Source organism: Helianthus annuus, chromosome 16, assembly GCF_002127325.2.
Source record: "Helianthus annuus cultivar XRQ/B chromosome 16, HanXRQr2.0-SUNRISE, whole genome shotgun sequence".
NCBI classification, from domain to species: Eukaryota; Viridiplantae; Streptophyta; class Magnoliopsida; order Asterales; family Asteraceae; genus Helianthus; species Helianthus annuus.
Window position 1 is genome coordinate 17,219,370 of NC_035448.2, and position 11,034 is coordinate 17,230,403.

The 11,034-nt window shown below is 39.5% G+C and overlaps 1 long non-coding RNA gene across 1 annotated transcript; it reads left to right on the forward strand.

Moving 5' to 3' along the window:
* Window positions 1-979: 979 nt before the first annotated feature.
* Window positions 980-3,253, forward strand: LOC110934419. The gene is made up of 3 exons (XR_002588321.2): window positions 980-1,099; window positions 1,627-1,692; window positions 3,113-3,253. It is a non-coding gene; the product is annotated as an uncharacterized LOC110934419 (long non-coding RNA).
* Window positions 3,254-11,034: the final 7,781 nt, after the last annotated feature.

Genomic DNA, 11,034 nt, shown 5'->3' on the forward strand with positions numbered 1-11,034 from the left:
GGTGGGTGTTAACCGATAAGGTGCCTTAGCTATTGGTGTAGTTCCAGGAATTAGATGAATTCTAAATTCTACTTCCCTATCTGGTGGTAATCCTGGTAGTTCTTCTGGGAATACATCCGAGTATTCTGATACTACAGGAATTTCCTTAAGTTCTTAACTTTTGGTGTTAATGATTACCGAAATCATGTACACTATTCCTTGCTTTCGTTCATAACTAGCAACTTTCATTACTGAAATAAACTTGAATGGTTTACGTGGCTTATCTCCTGTAATCACAATTATTTCTCCTGCGGGTGTATGAATTTCTATGGAATTCTTATCACCGAGGATTCGAGCATGGTTGGCTACCAACCAATCCATTCCTAGCACGACATCGAATCCGGCTAAATTCATAGGTAGCAGGTTTGCAGAAAATTTGTGGCCTGAAAGTTCTATCTTCCCTTCTTGAAGAACCTTATCTATATTAACAGAATTACCGTCTGCTGTTTCTACCGTATAAATCTGCCTAAGTTTGGTTAAGGGTAGGTTAAGAGCTTGGCAGAATGAAGTATTTTGTAACACCCCAAAAACAGGTTTGTTAATTATATTAAATTAACCAAAAATAAACGGGTAAAATACCATTAATAGTAAAATTAGCCCGGTAAATATTAGAAATTAAATAAATAAACCTAATATTAAATAAAAAGGGAATAAAAGCTGTTGAAGAAAACAAGTATATAGAAGGCCCAAGTTAACGGGACTTAAAATAAAAACGGGTTATAACTTCCCCGAACCCACCAAGTAACTAGGAATATCAACCTAGTTAATTATCTACCTTAAAAACAACAAGGAAAGCTTGATAAATAACCCTTTCTATAACTTTAGAAACTAGAGGGGCTAAAAGTGGCATGCTTGAAACTGAATTATTAAAAATAACTTAAATACCAAAAAAAAACACACACACACAAGTGTGTTTTGGTCGATACATATACAGAACGCAGGAGATGGGTTCTCCTTTGAACCCTAAGTCACCAAAAATCAACCAAGTTCATGGGGCAAATCAAGTCTAAATGGAAAACCAAGCCGAAATTAGTGATCACCAAGCCTAGGGGATCACAAGGTATGTCAAATTTCATTATTTGATTCCATCTCAGATTCTTGATGAACTTATGAAATCGAAATTAGAGCTTGCATGATTAATGTTTAGGTGAAACTAGGATGAATCCATGTCGATGAATAAACCCTAGTCGAAAAATTGATGAATTAAGATTGAAAAATAGGAATTTGATAACCACCCAGATATGTGTAAGTTGGTTTTTATATCATTGTGATGAACACATGATTTAGTATGTTAAATTGCGAGAAAATTGATGTTATGATGCAAGATAGTGATATTGTTCATGAATATTAGACCAAGGGTTTGATTGTTGTGAATAAAACTTGGTTAAAAATTAATTAGAAGCTAAATTGATGAAAGTATGAAAATCATGCCCACAAGGTGTTTGATAAATTGCCTAAGTGAAAACATGAAGCTATAGAAGTATGATAAAACTTGAAAAGAATCATATGCAAAGATTCTTGACAAAACTGGATGATATAGATGCCTTAAAGTGGTAATTTAATAATTAGCCGGGTTGTTCACTATAGGCGACTCGAGCGAAAAGGCGGGTGATAAAGCCGGGAGCGATACGCGGCATAAAGAGAAGATCTAAGGTACGCGACTTGTCATCCCGTTACATTATGTAGACAAGCTTAGTTAAAATATTTGTAATATTGATATAGCGAAAATGGTTGCGTTGGTATGTCATTAAGGTGATGGAATTCACTCGACAACAAAACGAGTCAAAATAATTAGTTGAAATATGTGCAATATTGATATAGCGAAAATGGTTGTGTTTGGTATGTCATTGAAGTGATGGAATTCACTCGACAACCAAGTGTGTCAAATAAATAACTAAAATAATAGCGATCAAAACAAAGACACCATTGGTAAAAGTTATAACGGGTCGAACAATTTAAGAATATTGTCTTTTAAGAAATAAGAACTCATGGCGCGAACCGGAATAGGTTCAAGGGGCATGATGGTATTAATATACCATCATACGTTGATAAATGGTTATGTTGACTAAACGGGTCAAATGGTGAGTTAATATCATTTGATAATTATAACTGACGACTACTTGTTGAGTTTTGTGTTCACAGGAAATGACATATGTTTGTGATGCTTTAACTAGAAGAAAAATTAAAGCAAAAAGTATGTAAACGGGTCGATGCTATGACCCGAGCCAGGTACGCATATATAGAGTTTTAGTAGAAGTGATATTTTGGTCAATTACTAGCGAAAGTCCTTCATCGTAAAATGAAGGACTAAAATTGACAAAAAAGCCCTTAATGGGTGAATTGGGCGAACGATCCATATAGGTTATTTAGGAACTTGTATGGTGATTATGAAATATAGGTAGATACTCTAGATAGGAAATTGCGAAGTGTGAAAAGAAAAGAGGTAGTTCTAGACTAAATTGCATAAATCCCCTAAACGGGTCAAAACGGATCTATGCGCATAGCTTGCATACTAGTTGCGTAATTCATAAGAATTATGAACCTGAGGTAAAGAATTTGTGTTAAACGCATTGGAGCATGTGTTTTGGTTAATTAGAAACAAGTTTGTGGTTTAAAAACTTGAACGGGTCAAAAGTCTTTAAAAAATGAATTTTAAGCCGAGGGCTCGAAGCCTATTATTTTATTAATTCAGATGTTAACTTTAACTCCATATGATGGGGGATTAAATTACGATCGCGTAGGAAAAAGAATCACTTAAAACGGACACTTAGATAGAAAGTTACGCTAGTTTAAAGTTGAGATTATGGAAAATTCAGAGCTGGGCAGAAATGCAGGAATTCAACCTGCAGCCGCTGGAAAACGGGTTCCCCCGCGGCACGCGACAGGAGACACTTGTTCTGGCGCGACACGCGAGAGCGCTTGCGGGGCGTGAAGGATAACAAGAAGTCTGTCACGTGGCGCGACAGACCAAAAATTGAAATTTTATTTTTGTTTCTAATTATATGATGCCAGAACTTGTTTATTCATGTTATATTGTTGTCAAAACTAATGTTTAACATGGTTTTGACATTAGGTGATGTTCGTCTCACTCCGGATGCCGATCAAGCAAGAATTCAAGAACCGAACACACCTCTCAATGAAGCTTCCGCAGTTGTATTTGTTTTGTTTATAAAAAAAAAAGAAAAATGGATTATGTAAACACAATCAACTATGTTTTGGGATGTTGTAGACATGTTTAAATACTTATAATGTAAATGTTTTTGTTAAGTGGCATTTCTCATATAAAATGCTTACTTTAATGTTATAGTAATGATAAAAATTATTTGGGTGTTACATATTTTTCCGCAGTCGTAGCAAATTGTTGATTTCTTCCTCCTGCATTCTTCTTCTGGGTGCCCCGGTCTATTGTAGAAATTGCAATACCCTTTACATTTCTCAAAATGCTTTCTTTTACAGGTACTGCAAAACGGCGGGGTGGAGGATTGCCCCGTTCTCTTTTTCTTGAAGTTGCTACTAGTATTCCCCCCACGGAATCCTTGGGAAATTTTCTAAGCCAAATCCTTCCTTCTGTTTTCTTCTCGCGTACGTACCAGTCCGTCGGTCAAGGTGTTGGCTAATTCCACCGCATCATCAATTGTGCGGGGTCTCGCAGCTTTAACGATATCACGAATCTCGCTAATTAAACCCCAAATATAGCGAGGAATAAGTACCGGTTCTGGGGAAGCCAGAGTTGGTACAATTCTGGCATATTCGAACAATTTCGAAGTATACCCTCGGCAGTCAACATCTACCATCCGGTGGCTCAGGAATTTATTCGCCATTTGTTCCTTTTCATACTCGGGAATTTCCTTTCCACTAATTGCTTAAATTCTTCCCAATTCATGGCATAACCCATGTCACTTCCTTTGGCTTGCAACACCGTATTCCACCATTCTAATGCCTCTTCCTTGAAAAGGTGAGAAGTATACATGACCTTATCTTCCTTGGCGCATTTACTTATTTTAATTAATGCCTCGGTCTTTTGCAACCAACGCAGCGCAGCAGTCGCCCCTTCATTGCCTGCAAATTCAACGGGTTTGCAGGCAAGAAATTCTTTATAAGTGCAACCAGGTGTTGCAACTTTCATTTTCTTGAGTATTGGGGCTTGAACCACATTATTATCATTGTTGCCGCCTCCGTTAATACTGTTACTGAAATTATCATCACGGGTGCGTTTGCTGTGGTTAGCTTGCGAAGGTTCAATAGGGCTTTTAACAGCAGCAACGATTGCCGGGATAGCATTGGCTATTCCCTGGGCAACGATATTTTCTATGTCTTGCCTATTAAGAAAATGATCCTCATTGTTTTGCTCAGATTGGTTAACTTCGTTAACTGATTCATTGACGGCGTGTTCCATCTGATAATTAACAATATATATAAATTGTTGGCACAAAATTTATAACAACCAAACACAATAGAGCAATCACGCATAATCATGTCAACACGTATAGCCAAAATTGTCGACTTTGCGACTTTTATATTTTTATATATTAGTATGCATCGATACACACCAGTTATATTACAAAGTTTTATTTTGAGTTATTTTACATGATTATATTTTTATTATTTATTATTATTATTTTATTATTATTAGACACACAACCACAGTTAACCGGCCTTTCAGAGACGACGCTCCCTCTCGTCATACTTCCACGTGATTTTCTCCCCCACTTCCCGAATTCTATTTCCCGCATTCACCAGTTCATCGCCATAGTGGCGGAGTTCAGCCAGGTTTTCCGTGCTCATAGGTGGGTTTAGTGCAGGCTCAGGGTCAAACTGGGGAAAATAGACGTTGGGGTTATTCATGAAATTCTGAAACTGCCAGTCACTTGTCCACCATTCCTCCAATTCTCCGGGTAGAAGTTGGTGGTTGACAATAGGATCTGGAATAGCAGGTTCCAAATTATCTGGAAGTTGTGATTCAGCGGGGTAATTGAAGAGGTTTTCATCGGCAGGTCCGATGAGGTCACAATTCGCTAGTTTGCGATCAAGCTCCTTTCATGGTGGCATTTCCTGGGCTTGCCCTGAACTTTCCCCGACCTCCTTTCCTTTTCCTTTGTCTTTCGGATCCTCAGTCTTTTTAACCTTCTGTGCAGCTGGCTTCTTCCTACGCCCACGTTTCCAGTCCAAGATTCTCCTCCTCTTTTTCGGCTTTGGTTTCTCCTGGGCCTGGGCCTGGAATGTTAGTGGTTCCTCCGTATCCGCCTGGTAGCCAGATGGGTTTCCTGTGGTATCCATATCGGTGGTATGGATAGTAAAGTTTCGGAGTGCCTCCGACAGTTCATTCATGCTGTTAGCACATATGAAGAAACACACACAAACTTAAGTTAAAATTTTATTTATTAAATTAAATTTTCAAAGAATCACAAAATAGCAATTTGAAAAATTAAGTATTTCTAAATACTTAATTTGCTTAAATAAGTGGCTCTGATACCACATTTTTCTGTCACGGCCCCCGGCCCGGAATTCACCCGGTCCAGAAGCCGCGGGACAGAAACCCGTGGTATTGGTGTGTTATTTGGCAGCGGAAATTTTTAACAAGATCTTTTAAACTGAAAATGCCAATTATTTTATTTCACATTTTGGGACAAACATGTTTATTTATTTTATTTACTGAGCCACATTCATCAAGCTGGTGCGCGATGCGACACTTTTCCTGGTTCACAGTAAATCACCTGAAACATGTTTAAAAAGATTTTATCAGCGGGGAAATACTGGCGAGTCATTCATTTTGCACAAAACGACACATTGTTATAAATTACAGGACTAAGAGCGATTACAATTGCCGCTATCTTATAATTATCTGGTCCTGTGACACCCCCTGGTGACGATGGTCATACCACTATTGGGTCCTTTCACCCAATAATGATGATTATCTCTGTTTAGGTTCGTCCACCTAAACGAGAGAGGATAATAGTAATGTGCACAATACCCCACTTACTGCCAGTAATTTAAGATAACAAAGACTTACCCCCTGTAAAATATAAGTGGAAAATAATTTGAGGTATTGTAAAACACTTTTAATAAAAAGAGAATGACTCACATTGTAAGTTTAGTTGGACAGAACTTTGCCTACTGATTTAGCCTCGTAACCTAGTTAATAACAATGCACACGAAATAGGTGAGTAACATAATACAACATTTACGATAAACTCACGAAATCAAAACCCTCACGACGAATGACAAAGTATAGCCCGAATTCGGGCAGAACTTAAACATCCATCGGATCGGTTTAAATCAATCAGACATTGTATCATAGCAGTGATCGAGTTAATACCCTATAATTGTAGCAGCGTCTCGACACGTTAACACTCGTTTTTAAGCAGAATATGGACGTTTTGAACTAAAATTTCGAACACAGAAGCAAGTCCCATGCACGACCTATTTATAGCAGAAAATTGAGTTTGTCGCGGCCCGCGTAAACTCTAGCAACATCTTACGCGGCCCGCGAGAGCCACCCTAGCTACGGCTAGGGATAGCGTGTCTCGCGTAGGCCCGCCACGTGGCTGACACGTGGCTTAAAGCTTATCCGGTCGAACCATCGAGTTGTCGCGCCCCGCGTAAGCTTCCCTTAAGGCTTACGCGGCCCGCGAGTGATAAATTTTGAATTTCTTGATTTTCAACAAGGATTAGGGTTTTAGGGGTCTAGGTTTCTACTTACGGGTCGTTTTGGGACATTTTCGCACGAGTCCTTACATATTTATCTTAATAATAAGTGTGATTCTTGGAGAAGGAAAGGAACGGAATAGGAGGAGTTAACAGTTGTCGGGTTTGGTACAAGATTCATGAAGTGAATAAACCACTTGATGGAGTCTTTTGGAAATTATGGAAATTGTTCGGTTGGAGGGTGGCGCTCAACCATATCGTGACAAAAGTAAATTTGTCTCTTAGAGGAGCACGCTCAATTGATCGAAACTGCCCTCATTATGGATTATAAGAAGAAACCATAATTCATCTTTTTTGGGACTGCTGGGTGGTGAAAGCTAAAAGGTGAACATTTTGGTATTGGTAAATATTCCTTTTCCAGATTAGGACAAGACATGAGGGGTTCAAAAGAATGGAAAGCTCATCAGCGCTATAACTTTAGCAACGACTTAGGAGCTCGAGCTTTGGCTCCTTTAAGCGATATTGAACCGAGCTCGAGCCGAGTTTTCAGCTCGTCTGAGGTTGTTCTTAAAATAGCTCGAGCCGAGCTCGAGCTTTGAGTTTTACTCGCGTGCCGAGCTCGAGTTCAAATAAATAGGCTCGAATGGATCCTAGCTCGAGCTTCATAAAAACATGACGAGCCGAGCTCGAGCCCAGTTGAGCTCGGGCTCGACCCAACTTGTTTACACCCATATTAACTACAACAAACATGTCATGGGCGTATTGAATAAGGATAAAAGGATAACCCCACGATTAAGCGTTTTTGGATGTGAGTGATTCCAAGTCTTAGGAATTCTTCAATCAGCCAAACAAAGTTGTGGAGGTATAAAACATATATGACAAACCTTTTGGTTAATACAATTATCCACATACACAACCGTAGAAAACACGGGATAAACTAGTCGTGGAGATAAAGACAAAACACTTGGTAAAAGTAGGACGAAACTATAATTCTTAGATTGAATTTCTTGTATGTTTTAGGTTTGTATGTTTTACCTAGCATCTTGACGTCTTTCAGAAAATAATATATATAAAATCTTGGTGTTCTAAGCAACCTCTAAAGATCAATGATTTCATATTATTATTGATAAGTACTCTTATGGGTGATTTTCCGCTTATATATCCTGAATAATATTCTGACCGTGTTTCTTTTGTTATGATCAGGGTACCGGATCAGGATATTGGTAACATCCTGATATAGTATCCTGGTAGTGACTAATTAATCCACGTGCAGGTTAATGGTGAAAGTCTATAACGTTCAAGTGGACTTCTTCTCCCAAAGACTCGGGCAAATCTGTTGGAATATGAACGTTGAAGCCAGAATACGTGGACTACAATGTTCACAAAGGGAATATTCGTTATATCCTGGATTTGTAGGCTAGTTAGTTAGCTTTGTTTTACTATAAATAGGATTGATCAGATAAGGTAAGGACACACAATCTCTCGAACTCTCTAGCTCTCTAGCTGCAAACACTCACAATACACTTACACTTGTATTCAAATCGCATTGTAACACTTAGTTGATCCGCATCATATCCTGCACTGTATCCTGGTATTTGAAGTAATAAGAAGAACAAGGCGGCTACGATTGTCAGCTCCCAAGGTTTTGTGCCGGCGATCTAGATTGATCAAGGGCTTTCCTCGTACATCCCGTGTCACCTTTTACCTTTTTGCTCATTGTTTGATTATAGATACAACTCAATATCCTGAGCCGTATCCTGAAAACTGTTTTTACAAACAACTAAATTAGCATATTTTCGATGCACATTCTTAGCACACTACCTCACTTAACTAATTTGATCACTTAATTGCTTCGGTAATTTTTGACCAAAACAATTTGGCGCCCACCGTGGAGCAAGTGGTGCTATTTCTACTAAAAGCTTTTGCAAAATCATTACTTGGTTTTCTATTTTCAAAACTTTTTGCTACACTATTTTCAATGGCCTCGAGATCAAACATGAGCTCTTCTACCGTGTCTGCTACAACCTCTGCAACACTTGGTTCGGTGCTTCCACCACCTCCTCCGAGAACGCAAGCCTCTTCACAAGAAACTGAAATTCATGTGGCTCGGGATGTTATTCCCACTCAGAATGTTTAGGGTTCTGCTCCTATTTTGGCCTCTAATGATAAAATTCTAACTTTGTTTGGTAGTATATATGATCAGATGAAGCAACAGCAGGAGACCAACCAAATGCTGATGAGAGAGATACAACTCTTGAAATCCAGCTCAAGCAGGCCCGTTGAGGATATTGTCACTCCCTTGCAGCCTAGAGCCTTGAACTTCAGTTCGGCAATATATACTGAGGATAACAGGGGGAATATTGTGCCTAGCCATTCCCAAAGTCATATTCCTGAGATACCCTCTTCGGTTAGGGTGTCAATTATGAGAAGTTCAGGATATGGCCATAATCCTCAGATTGGTAACGTATCTAATAATAATAATACTCTTGCTACTAATGGTCTTGGATCTTTGCAGGATGCAGGTATGACATCAGCATTTTCTAGGGAACTTCAAAAATTGAAGGACATGATATCCAGTGTACCTGGGGTGGTCCAGCCAATTCCAGAAGTATCCCAAGACAGCCACAGGATATCCCGATTTGCATATCCTATTTGTGATGCTGAAATCCCAAAAAGATTTCAAACCTCCAACATGAAGCTCTACGATGGAACTATGGATCCCTAAGAGCATCTTGCTCAATATAGGGAAAGGATGGAAATTAACCCTACCCCTCCGGATCTCAAGGAAGCTTGCCTCTGCAAGGGTTTTGGTTCTACCTTAACAGGATCATCCTTAAAATGGCTCTTAAACGTTCCTCCCCATTCAGTTACATCGTTTGCTCATTTAGTCAATTTTCTTGCAGTCGAAGTTTTGAAAAACTAACCGGTGATCTCTACAGGATAACTCAAGGACCTCAGGAATCCTTGAGAGATTATGTGAACAAGTTTAGCAGGGAATCTCTTGATATCCTACATCTAGATGTTGCAACAGCTGTGCAGGCTTTCAAAATGGGATTGCAAAAAGATTCTCAATTTTACCAGGATCTTGTAATGAATCCCTGCAGGAACCTGGATGAAGCTCGGAACAGGGCTTTAAGATATATTCGACTGGAGGATGACAAAAAGATGCAAGAGAGGATGAATTCATCCACAACCTATGAGTCAACTAATAGGAAATCAGAATCCTCGTACAAACCATATCGCTCTAAGCCATATGGCAGGAATGACAGCAAGAAAGTGAATGCTGTTGAAGACGAGGATCCTGAGGAGTATCCTGAGTTGTCAGAATATTGTTTTTCTGTTAATATACCTGAACTGATGTATGCTATGCAAGGTTTAGGAGACAAAGCAAGGTGGTCTAGGAAGAACCAACAGAAAGCTGATTGGAAGGATAAGTCCAAGTGGTGTGCCTTCCATGAGGATTTCGGACATGTTACTGAGGATTGCATTGCTCTGGGGAAAGAAATAAGCTATTTCCTGAGCAAGGGATATCTGAAGGATCTCCTGGGAAGAAAGAAGAATAAGGGTGAGGATACTGAGAAGGATCGTGAACGAGCAGCATCACCTCCTGCGGATGCCAAGATAATAAACTTTATTTCAGGAGGATCCGACATTTGCGGAACATCATATTCTGCGGCAAAAAGACACGCGAAGGAGGCTAAGGCAGAAAGTGGAGATAAGCCGACCATGATGTCAACCCTCACGACTGATAAAGTGATCACATCGATAGTGATGACAGGGATACTGTCCAGGATCCTCACCATGATGCTTTGGTAATAACTTTATATGTTGCTAATCATTTTGTGCAGGATACTGGTGGATAATGGCAGCTCCGTCAACATAATTCAGCTGTAAACACTGAAGAGGATGAGTGTATCCCCGATGGATATTACTTCGAAATCCACTGTGCTTGTTGGGTTCAGTGAAGAAGCCAGGAATACCGTGGAAGAGATAAAGTTGCCTGTGTATGTTGAAGGGGTCAACTCAATGCAACGCTTTTGTGTCATGGACTCCTTATCCTGCTACAATATTATATTGGGTAGGCCATGGATCCATGATATGAAAGCTGTGCCATCGACCTATCATCAATGCATCAAGATCCCTACCCCTTGGTGGGTAGTCAAGGTGGAAAGTGATCAACAAGAAGCTAAGGAGTGTTATTCTTCTTCGATGAAGTCCTCAACAAAGCTCAATGCAGCATAGCAATTAAAGATGCGAGCCTAGGATATCGTGGAAGCTTCAGAGCAGGATGTAAAGAAAATTATCCTGGATTAGGATAATCCAGATATCTCGGTGCTCGTAGGAACCAAT